We start from the raw sequence: 12,770 nt of genomic DNA on the forward strand, positions 1-12,770 counted from the left end.
GTTTAGAAGATAGCAGGCTGTGGGGCCTGAGTAGCTCAGCAGGTATTGACACTGACTACCACCCCTGGAGTTGTGAGTTCGAATCCAGGGCATGCTGAGTGACTCCAGCCAGGTCTCCTAAACAACCAAATTGGCCCGTTTGCTAGGGAGGGTAGAGTCACATGGGTACAAGATAGCAGGCTGTAAATAGTCTAAAATAGGTACTTAAGAGGAAAAATAGTTGCTAGATTTTCCAAAGATGTGAAGTTTGGCACTGTGTCCTCATAAAATACCTTTACAAAAAAAATGTCCTGGCTTATGACTTAAAGTGTCATTAACCCAAAAAACATTTTTGAGATGTTAACAGATATGTAAGGTTGCACATCATTAGGCCCTTTTCCACTGCAGGTAATAAAGCCCATTTTAGGTACTTCTCCCCAGGACAAGTACTTTTAATCGCTTTCGCACCTGAGGAACTATAGTTCTTTTGAACCGTTTTAGGGGGATTTTTAGCTCCTACTCCGGAGTAGATACTTTTGGGGCATATAGGAACTGTGGGAGACTAGGAGGTGCTGTAGCCTGTTATTGCTCAAAAACCTATGACATACAATTGGGTTTGGTAAACTGAAGGAGTCTGTAGCAGCTATCAGTATACAAACAAGCTGCTAGCCTGCTACTCATAGGATTGCCCTAATTTTACACTAATTTTCCCTTAACAGAAGAAATATATATCCAACGAAGTATCCAAAGAGGGTTGCCCATTTCACATATGTGACTTGTCTTCACTGGAAGACATGCTTTGAGTTTTCATCACATCTGTACTGTTTGTAGCGTGTGACTATAAAGAAAATAAAGTGATTTCTGGATTACTACAAATTTTTCCAGGAATATCAGATATGAATAATAAAATGTTTATCGAGAGTGGATAATTGATCTCTACTGAATAATAAACCATCATGAAATCTAGTTTACATGAAGTATTGCGTGCCTGTTTCTGCATGGATAACTCGCAGGAAGACATCTTTTTAAGAATATTAGTGAGTATTTCAGTAGAATAATTTATGCTAGGTCATAAAAGCCTTTATTGTAAAAGTGCTGATAGGTTTATAGTGCATTTTCAACATGTTGTCCGCTGAGTTCAGCATGTGCTGTGTGGAAGTCTGACCGCCTCCCCTCTCCTCTCACTGCGGCTTCGAGACACAGCATCACTCGAGCACCCAGTCTAAAACCGTAACCTGAAGACACAGACTGCATCCATGCCTTTGGGGGCTGTATAACTTAACTATTCTGTGACCAGTTTCCTTAAGAGTTCTATTCATTAAAAATGCTATCGTTTAAACCATTAACTTATTAGGCAGCTGCCTACATTTTAGGATACAGCTAAGGCTCATGTAAAACAGCCATAACAAAAAATGTAGAATGTAGATCCGATCCTGGCATCCTCCGTCGGTGTTGTTTATTCTGTTGTGGTTGTTGCTATTGAATGGCACGTACCAACCACTTCAGAAGAAAAATGGTCGATACTTGATGATGTCACAGTGGTAACTTTTGTGAAAAATGCAACTGGGGAAAAAGCTCCTCGGGTGTCCTGTTCCTCAGAAAAATTATCATCTAGAAAGTTACTAAAGGAAAAGTACCAGTACTGTAGGTTGGAAAGGTCCTATAGTAGCATGTAGCATAACAGTTCCCCTTCTGTCGCTCTCTCCACGTTGTGTCGGAGAAGCGACACTAGGGGTCTCTCTTGAGCGCCAATATATGCCTCTGTTCTCTGCCTGAAATTCAGAAAATTTCTTCGGAGCCGATGGTCGTGTATGCAGTTTGCTGCGAGTTACAAACCAGTTCCTGCTATTCCTCTGACGCTCTGCATGCTGTTGGATCTGACGGCGCCCACAGCGGTTTCTCCTTCGTGCACGGGTGTGCATTCTTGCCCCTGGGCACTTCGACAGCACAGACAAACTCAGAAAGAGTTTCTTCAAAAAGAGTGATTTTATTAAAAGAGTAATTTCCTCTAAAAAGAGCAAAACACAGCAGCGTTGAACGTCCTTTTCAGGATGCGTCTTTCTCAAGATACCTTTCCGCCCCTGTGTTGTTTCTGGATGCGGTAGAGTGCTCTCTGCTTCAGACAGCCACAGGCGTTGTCTCGTTTGTTTGGGCAGCGATCACACCGAGGCTGCGTTTGTGGATTGTTCATGTTCTCACTGCGAGAACATGACCATTACAACGTTGTGGTCACGGCTTACGGCTTGCGGCTTACGGCTTGCGGCTTGCGGCTTGCGGCTTGCGGCTTGCGCGGCAAGCCACTCCAGCCACCCCCCGCATTGTTCCTTCTTCCCACGGGTTTGAGGACAATGCGGTTGATGATGGAGGCGATTTGGGGATGGCAGCGGGTGCAGCTCCGCCCGGTACGCCCCCTCGGACCACCCGCCCCCGGGATGCTCGTTGACTCCCGTCCGTGCTCGAGGTAACAGCGGCTCGCCTCACAGCCAATCTGCCTATCCTCTCGAGCCCGAAGTGTATGAGCTCGCCGCTGCATCGGAGAGCGTGGAATCTGACACGGAGGACTCCCCTGGGCTGCCGCTTTCGGGCCTGCACGCCCATGCTGAGGCCGACATGCAGATGACCGACACGCTTTCCCGGGCCACTGCTAGCGTGGGTTTGGATTGGAACCCTCCATCCTCCCCACAGCCATCACGGCTGGACGGCTCACAGCCTCACCCCCCCCGGTCCAGTTTTCCCCGGAAATGCATGATGAGCTGACGTCATCGTGGAGAGCACCCCTCTCTACTCGTCACACCGCCACTTGCTCATCCGCTCTCGCCACCCTTGACGGCGGAGCACGCCACGGATACACGGCGATTCCCCAGGTGGATAGGGCAGTTGCGCTCCAACTATGCCCCAAAAACCCTACCACCTGTCAGGGCCGCCCTGTACTCCCCTCCCGGCCCTGTAGGACAACATCCTCGCTGACCGCGAAGGCCTACAGCGCTGCTGGACATGCCGCTTCCGCCCTGCATGCCATGGCCCTCCTGCAAGTCCACCAGGCCAAGGCACTCAGAAATATGCACGGGGGTGGCCCTGATCCTGACACGCTGCAGAAACTGCGCTCAGCGACCAACCTCGCCCTGAGAGCGACGAAGGTCACAGCGCAGTCGCTCTGGCAGGCGATGGCCACGCTCATAGTCCAGGAATGTCAACTGTGGCTGAACTTGGTCGAGATGCGTGAAGCCGACAAGACTCGTTTCCTCACCGCCCCTGTCTCCCAGTTCGGCCTCTTCGGTGACACCGTCGAGGACTTCGCCCAACAGTTCTAAAACTTTCGCGAGATTCTACAATCTCACAGTTGAGTCAGTATCGTCCCGTGTTTTCTCAGGTCCGAGCCCGTAGAACTCGGTAACATGCTGACGAACTGGCCGGGTGAATCGCTTGTGCCTAGCGCCCTTTCCATCAGCTGAGGTAAAATAGTGCGCCTTTGTTCCCAGGAGACCCCATCTCTCAGATCCCTGGTTGATTCCTCCCTAGCCCTCATGGGTCCGCAGTTCAGCGGAGGAACTCGCCGACCCAAGCCACTACTGGTACTCAGTCTACCCTGTACTGGAATAGGTGCTCCACAGGTTAAGGCCTCCTGTTCGGACTCCCCCTGTATGTAATCTCTGCGGTACTGTCCCCTCACGAGCGGACTCCCCTGTCTCCCTTAGGCAGTTCCAGCTGCCTCGGTCGCTGTGATGTAGCCCCCCCCTCTACGAGGCTGGATCTACCACCGCGCCAACTTTCCCACATAGGACCTAAGCGGCCATGTGATGTATTCGGCACCTTTAACTCCCCTGCAGGGTAGGTGTGGTCTCCGCAGGGTCTTCTCCCCCTGAAAGAATAGGAAACGGGGTAAGACCCCCTTCCCTTAATGCATGTAAGGGCCCCGGCCGTAATTGCTCTATGTGAGAAACATAGAGAGAAAAGAAGCCCAGCCAGGCTTGGCCCGTTCCCAGGTTGGCAAGCATCACCTTGTTCCCCTCACTAGGGTAACCATAAGGATTCTGACGACTTTAATGGGGCATTGGGGAAGGGTACGTGCAGCCTGATACAGCTGGTCGCGTTTGCACGTAAGAATACCTGCCTGCTCCTGTATCAGCAGTTCACGTACACGGCTCAGTGCATGGCATGATTGAAGTGGGACCCCTAGTGTCGCTTCTCCGCAACATCGCTGAGCCGAGCCACTGTTGTGGCCGGACCATTTCCGGCTCCTCAGAAAAATCCTGAATGAACTCCCATATTTGCCCCGCTTAAATACCCATATGTCCGGGGGCGAGATATGCAAATACCGTCTGCCAACTTCTCATTGGCCTGTTTTCATAGAACAGAGGCATATATCGGCGCTCAAGAGAGACCCCTAGTGTTGCTTCTCCGACACAACGTCTCGTTCCCTCCATCGGGGACGGAAGTTACATACGTAACCTAGACGTTGTAGCACACATGCGCCAACCACCTGTTTTTATTTTGAAAGGCTCACATTTGGCTTTATGCCGACAATAAGCATTCACATCAAAACCGAATAATACTTTGGGCTTTAGGCCTACAGGGTTTACTGGTGTGCTGTAGTCAAGACAATTAAGATTAAATACTGGATCCCTTTACCCAAGTTTAGAGTCACGTTAACACGTATCATGTTTAAGTATTGCGCCTTTTTAAAGAGGGTGCAGTCAATTGAAAAAGAATGAGAGTGATTTGAAATTATTTGATGTAGTAATCATTTACATAAAAATTCTCTCATGTGATGTTGATGTTCAGCTGTTGATGTTCAGCCATCTCTATCATGAGTGAGAGTGAGTGAGCTGTGCTTGACCCCCTCCGGTATGCCAAATATCATACCAAGACAGGTATTTTTACTGTTTACACAAAGCCACAAACGTGTGTCGTGAGCACTCTTCTTGTGTGGATGCACATACGCATGGAAAGTGTTTACAGAATTGAGTCTGTATTCGGTGCAATTGATACTAATAAAAGACAGATATATCATTTATTTATATGTATTTTATATTTTTTAGATTGTTTGCTCATCTGCAATGCATCTATGAGACTTTTACTCCAAGATGTCAAAAAGACATTCATCATATATCTTAATAGAAGTTTCTGATTGAGAATGTATGTAAATCTGCTCTTTTTAAAATATTTATCAGATGTTAATTAAAATTTTATGCTTTCCAGATTAAATGCTTTTAAACAGACATATTTGAGCTGTACTTGTGCTATCTGGGTTATAATCTCACATTTTCAAGTGTTTACTTATTGCAAATATTATGTCACTCAAGAACATCAACCAATAAGTAGCAAACAATTCATGGTCCTATGAGGGCTGTTGAACAGACAGCCCACAATATGATGGCTAATTTGAACACATTGTTATTAATGGAAGTTGTTGTTAATGGAATTAGTAACTGACATAACCCTTTGCCTTCCCTAACCCTTTTCTATAGATGAAAGAGAGAGAGGATCAGACTGAGACCAGCTCTGTTCTCACCTTCATTGCTGCCTGATTGAACAGATGGTCTAAGTTTAAGACTTGCAACACATGCATAAAAACTGACTGAAAACTGTTCACAAGACTCCTGACTGTCATTTAAACTTCTGCAGCTTGATATGCCACTTTAAAAAATCTGTTCATTTTTCGAGCATCTGCACGCTGATATACATGATGTCAATATGTGGACACCGTCACCACATATCTTCAAAAGTAGAAAAAAACATGTTAATTATTTTGAAAACTTAACTAACTTTATGTTAGAATACTTTGTGTATTTAAATGAGTAAAATTGTTAAGAGTACTTAATGAATGTAATACAATTGGAAGCTACACTAAAATGAAATAAATTAAAAAGGTTTGCACATTTCAATTTCATGGCAAAATTCCATCAAGTAATTGATGGATTGGAGTAATTTTTGGAGTGATTTTTTTAAATAATAATAAAAAACAAAATATTTTAAGTTTTGTTGATTTAATTTGGTTAAAAAAAATCACACAATTTAATATGATGAAAATTTGTTATGAAATTGGAATTCATAAAAAAATTTTTTTAGTGTTTTAGATGGCTTAATCAATTTTCCAAATAAAGTGCATCTTCTAATCTGGCTTAGTGAAAGATAATGAAGCCATTACTTTATTTATTCTTCCTAAAAGGACAAATATGTCAATATATTCTCTGAATTATTTCTCGTAGAAACCAGAGGTGACATTCAATGGTAATTGTTTACTGGGACTTTCAGTTGTGCTTTCTGGTTCAGATCTATTTACATTCTGGAAGGGTGGTATACTCTAGACACATGACTTTGATATCTGCAACCCACAAATAGTTTTGCTATTGGCTCACATCTCAGAGTTTCCCAACCAAATTAAGTTTTCTAATAAGCACTGAACATCTTAGTTTAATTTCCTTTTTTTGAGCCAAGAAAATTATTTATTCATATACATTTTCCATTGGACAAAACACAAGTGGCCTAAAAACAGGCCAGTTTTGTGCTTAAATTTGAGACATTTCGAGATATGTTTAGAGCATCTATTTATTTCCAAAGATTTAAAAAGACTATAATGCTCATGTTCTCTGCTTGGAATCATAATCCTCTTTCCTTGTGTCTCAGGCCGTTTCTTATCTCCAGACGATGTAAGACAGACAAAATACACATACATTGTTGTGACCGGTTGCAAATGGGAATGTCTCAGTTGTCTACACATACTGTATACTGACCACTAGAAGACACTGTATTACCATTTTCATAAGCTCTTTGAGCTTAAGCAATCGTTTAATCTATTTCAGTATTAAGCATCTATCTTTAGAGAGAACAAATCCTTTCCAATCACCTTTTTGTTTATCATTCTACTGTGGCACAAGCAGGTAATGCTCTTTACTTGTCTGATCTTTGCTGGTCTTAATGACTAACTCTGAATTGGCTGTAGTCAATAATTAATGTGATTAAAATATACCAGGAGCTCTGTTTGTGTTAAGATAGGGTCAGTTTTAGCATTTGGTTTGGGTCATGATACACCAAAATTGTTAGTTGACAGAAACTCTATGGGAATTTTTTTAATTCTTCAGTAATATGCCCTCAGGTGGGGAAAAGTAGTGACTGTTTCTATGTTTGTATGAAATTCTGGACATTAAGAGTAGATGGCTTATTCCTGGGTAGATATTGCAGACTGTAATCCATTGTCTGTTTTGTAAACATGGGCCTGAGTGTAATTGGATGGACTGTAGATTTAGAGTAGAACCCAAAAAAAAGTTCATACATATGACCTTCAGGTATAGGGGAGGTGTCACACAATTATGTAAACATTATATAGTTGACTCTGGCCTGAATGTATGATATTGTGGTTTTATTGTATTCACATTTGTGTAATTTGACTTTTGACTACAAAGCTTATTGTTATTTTAGCCCTTTTAAAAAATATTCACGGTGTTAAATGCTATATTTTATGCATAAGGTAGACCAAGAAACAGCCAAAAAGCACTTACATGTAAATAAGCAAAACAAATTAGTGAACTAACTGTTAGAGAGCCAGATAGAGAGGCATGCATTATATAGTAGATAGATAGATAGATAGATAGATAGATAGATAGATAATTGAGGAAATTATGAAGTAGATTTAGTCAAAAAATATTATTGTAAATGTGTATTTTGTTTGTTTATATGTATGTATTTTGTGCTTCTTCACATGATGCCTCATATCTGGGTTAGGAACATCAAGAAAGGAATTTGAGAATTTAACAGATGCATATACTCATTTGAAATATTTTTAAATAATCACAGAATATAAAATGTGTCAGTAACTGCACTTAAATTATGCCTATAGCCTTACATAGCACTTTACAAATGAGTGTTACAACTGTCCCGGGGTAGTGTTACAACAGTACCCAGCATTGGGGTAGTTGCTACAAATACACAACTTGGTTTTTACACACTAATTGTGGAAAATAGGAAGAACGTATTTAGGTTAATGACATTTATTTAGTTGGTAGACAGATCAAGGCATCTCATGTGAAAAAAATGGCATAAATAGCATTTATTCTGGTCAGTATGTGTGCTGTATAAAAAAAAGTGTACCAAATGTGCTTGGTCTACCCTAATCAATGCCAGCTTTAAAAAACATAAAAAGAGCAGAGGAATTGATTTTACGAACTTACCAGGTTCACATAATCAATGTTGGAAAAAAGTTTGGAGATGTTTACATTCCACGATTATTTGTCTTTATCAGATCTTTACAATAGGGGCATGTTTGCATACTGGTGTAAATAGTGGTACCTGTGAATGTGTTATACAACATGTGTTGTAACTTGTACCGTCACATAACCTTGTGCGGTCTATCACCACAACAGTGAGTACTGAGTACTGACATAGAGGCTTCTAGGGACTGCCCGACTTCCTTCATCCAACTATTTAATAGTTGAAAAACAATGACTTTTTATAGCCCTGCACTGATTTGAGGATGGGGTGAAAAGCTTTATTTGTGTGGTGGAGGGTTTGTAGACTTGTGTTTTTTGATGAGTAGTGATGGATGGTGAATTCAAGCAGCTTGAAATAAACAGAAGGGACAAAAGGAGGGCAAGAGGAGGAGAAGAACTGAACAAAACTGAAATAGAGAACAAAACAAGAGACGTAGAGAAAGGGGGATGATCATATCCATATGGTGGGGCTTGTCATTTTCACTTCCTTGACAGAGCAAGGAAGACGGAGAGAGGAGAGAGAAAGAGAGAGCTGGTAAGCCAACAAGGAGTAAGAGAAACAGCTGAAACTGTACCAGAAAGGTCTTAATAAGATAATATAAATAGAGAACCGTAGAGACCACTTCAAAACATGTGACCATTATTTTTGTAATGACGTAAGATTGTGTATAGGACAATCATTTTATTAAGATTACCAGAGGGAGGGATAGAAAGAAATATCAAGAGACACAGAGACTAAAATAGAGTTTGCGGAGCTCAGGTTCATGCACCAGTTATAAGAGTGAGGAATTCACCCAGGTTAGTGTTTTCATTTTTTTCTCCCCCTTCTTCCTCTGACATCTGGAGCTGTAAAGCACTTCCTTTGTCTGACCCCCATTTGGTGGGGGCCATCCGTTTTCTTGCGTCTGTATCACGACCCTCAGGGGACATGAGAATGTTATACCTAGGGTAAAAGGTTATTCTGCCAAAATCATCTATGCAATGGCTCTGGCTGCTTGTTGGAAGACTCCTGGTTGTAGTTAACTGCACTTTAGTGGAGTTTGTAGACATCAGCTGAACTTCTCAATGGGGTGTTGCCTTTCCCTTATAAGGTGAAATCAAAGGCGAGTGGAAAAGTATTTACATTTGTGGTGGCACTGCTCCACTGCCTTCTCACGCCTGCTAAGTCTGAAACTGGTGTTTTTCTCCACTCTTAGTTTCTCTTCTTGGAGGTGTCTGCACAGAAGATGGCCATTGGAAGACAATAGCAGCTTTTATCAGTGGGGTGTGTAGCCTGCATATGGTTGCAGATGAAAATGAAAGTTCATACAAGCGACTGCAGCTCACAAGAGTAGGAGGTGTCAGAGGCTGGACCTGTATCTGCCCTCAGGTCAAATACGCATGCTAAGGAGAGCTGTTTTTGACACACTCTGTTCAAAATATGCTCATGGGAAAGCAAATGCATTAGACACTGTAAACAAAGCTTTGGATCTGACTTTGCTTTACTAAACTTCAAAGAGCATTGGATGAAATCCTACAGCATCATACTGAAGAGACAGGGATATATCAGTGTGGACCAATAATTTGAGCATTGTTGAAGATCACTGGTAGAGAAAACAAATAATATGAGACCGTTTTTGTTTTTGTCCTCTTCCCAGGCACAATTTATCCTCTAACTTGGATCAGCCACTCAGATACACCAGTTTTGCCTGTATTCCAAACGTTAGAGTGCTGGGACGCACCATGACAGCAGCATCGTGGTATCATTGGGACATCAGTCGCGTGCAAGCTGAAGAGCTGCTGGCTTGTGCTGGGAGAGATGGCAGCTTCTTGGTGAGGGACAGCGAATCTGTGCCCGGAGCCTACACCTTGTGTCTGCTGTGAGTAACTGTGTGATATACATATACACTACTTTACACACACTCTTTATACCCACTCATTTCATCACATTTTGCATACATTACATACCTGATAATGAGCTTGATAACTCTGAATATGCCTTGCTGAAAAGACCTTCTTAGGCCAGTATTAATGTCTATGCTGGTCCAAGCTGGTTTATGTTTCTTAGTGCTGGTATTTTGCTGATCTAGCTGATAGCCATGCCATTTCTGATGAAGCTGGTTGACCAAGAAAGTCTTGCTGGTTAAGAAGCCTGGTGCTGGTACCAGAATCCCATTCTAGGGACTAGCATCCAAAACATATTTACTGATGCAGTTTTTTTCAGTGGGGTATGTCACCACACAGCCTTCTATTTGCAGCACTTTCTAGTACAACATTTTCACATAAATCACTATGGATACTGTAGTTGTAAAGAAGTAAACAATGTATAATATCATCCTTTCTCTGTTCTTCTGAGATGAATTTTACAGCCATTTGCCTTCCTCATCTGGTTTCAAAAGTACTTTGGCAGGGACATGATTGGAGCTTAATGTTTTTCTAGAAAGTGCAACTTTTCAGATTGTTTAATGAGACAAAATGCATATGTACATATGCATGTATGATATCCATGCACATGAGCTCCAGAAGAGGAGACCCAATCTACAGCAGCCCCTCTGGGCCTCACTTGGTCAGCTTTGTTCAGGTTTGAGTTGCTCCCTCCTCCTTTCTCTGGCCCCTGCAGGAGGGAATGAGCTCTAGTGACCGCACTGCTCTCTCTCCACTGCGTCCCACAGCCAGACACATTCCTGAAAGCTGAGCCCTCCAGCTCGAGCTGTTCTCTCTACTGTCTTTCATTCTCTCTCAGTCATCCACTCTTTTCTCTGCGCCTGGCTCCATCACTTTCTTTCCCTACCATCTCTTCTCATCTCTTTTGTTCTGAAACTGGACGTATGCGCACACACACACACACACACACACAGTACACAAACTATTGTTTTCTGTTACGAGCTGGTTTGAGTTTTCCTGGGATTTCATGTACATTTCAGTCCCTAAAGTTTACTCAGAATGGTGCCAAAAACAAAAAACATCCAGTGAGTGGCAGAGCTGTAGATGCAAAGACCTTTGTGATGAGAGAGGCCAACAGAGAATGGACAGACAGGTTCAAGCTAACAGAAAGGCTACGGTAACTCAGATAACCACTCTGTGCAATTGTAGTGAGCAGAATAACATCTCAGAATGCACAACAATGTCAAACCTTGAGGCTGATGGGCTACAATAGCAGAAGGATGTGTTCCAAATAAAGTGATCAGTGAGTGTAGAGTATATCTAATTACAATGACTGCAGACTACCCCTATTACTTTACCCCAATGTTTTTTTTGAGACAATTTTGTTCATGTACACACACACACACGCACGCAAACACACACTCGCTCTCTTTCGCATAATTTTTACAACCTCCACTGTGAAATTTTGAATGATGTATTCAATATGTGCAAGAACAATACAATTTGTATGTTATTAGTTCAAACAGATTGTGTTTGTTCATTGTTGTAACTTAGATGAAGTTCAAACCAGACTTTAAGACAAATTAAATGCTGTGTGTAAATATAGATATGTTAATTTAATCCATTCATTAGAAGATTCTACAGATTTTATCACCTCTTACCCTAAGAATTAAATCAACTCATATTACGTAACTCATATTTATGCCATAGTAAGTAGAATTAGGAACATAACAGAATATTAATAATTATATCAATTTGACAAATATAAAACAGAAGAATTAATTACCAGGGAATTTTGTGTCCACTGCATTTTGAATTTGGTGGACCTTTTTTGTCATTTTTGGTAGCATTTTTTTCCCTGAGCCCCACCTGAACCATACACAGTATATGGTATGCACTTTTTTGTTAATTTTCTCCAGAATACCTGGAATGTTTGGAACCACTAACCTATGCCATCACTGAGATCAGTTGAATAGGCTTCAGTTTATGTGTAAAATTGTGTGGTCAAGTGAAAGTCACACAATGAGCAAAATAATCAGGTTTATCCACCTGCTAATGGGCACAGAAATATGAGACAGTTATTAATGTGATGCATATGTATGGCCACAGTGACCACATGAACAGATTGTTGTTTTTTATTGTGACCGTACGTGTGATATATGAAGTTTTGACCCATTTTCAAAATGTATCTCCCATTGTGGAAAATACTAAAGACAAGTGTGCTCACATAGATTCATCAAGCTACAGGTACATACACAGATAATACTGATAATACTGGTGGTATTGAAATATTAGTTTGGAAAGTGACTAAAATGACAATAGTTAGAGTTATATGAAAATATGCTATTATAAGAATTCTAAACTCTTACTCTTAAAATATTAATTGATACAAACTTACACATGCATAGAAAAACAGTATACATTTGGAATAGAAAACTAAGTTTGGAGAATAATTGCAGTTAAATCAGTTTCAGCTGTGCAGAGGATGACATAATGGCATTTATTTTATTGTGTTATCATGGATTCAGTCCATTTGTACTGTCCACAGGTTCCAGCGACATGTTCACACATACCGAATCCTCCCTGATGCAGATGGATTACTGGCTGTGTAGGTGAGGTGACTAAACAATTTGCAGATCACCAGGAACCTTGATGACTATCAAGCAAAGATGACAGCTAGGTGTCATTTCCATGCCCAGACTTTGATAAACGTAAAAAAAA

The 12,770-nt window shown here is 41.6% G+C and overlaps 1 pseudogene; it reads left to right on the forward strand.

The window, feature by feature from the left end:
- The first annotated feature begins 9,751 nt into the window (after nucleotides 1-9,751).
- The window catches only part of LOC127659795 (phosphatidylinositol 3,4,5-trisphosphate 5-phosphatase 2B-like), a 46,754-nt pseudogene continuing 43,735 nt past the window's right edge, over nucleotides 9,752-12,770 (forward strand).

Source organism: Xyrauchen texanus, chromosome 19 (assembly GCF_025860055.1).
Source record: "Xyrauchen texanus isolate HMW12.3.18 chromosome 19, RBS_HiC_50CHRs, whole genome shotgun sequence".
In the NCBI taxonomy this organism is placed as follows: Eukaryota; Metazoa; Chordata; class Actinopteri; order Cypriniformes; family Catostomidae; genus Xyrauchen; species Xyrauchen texanus.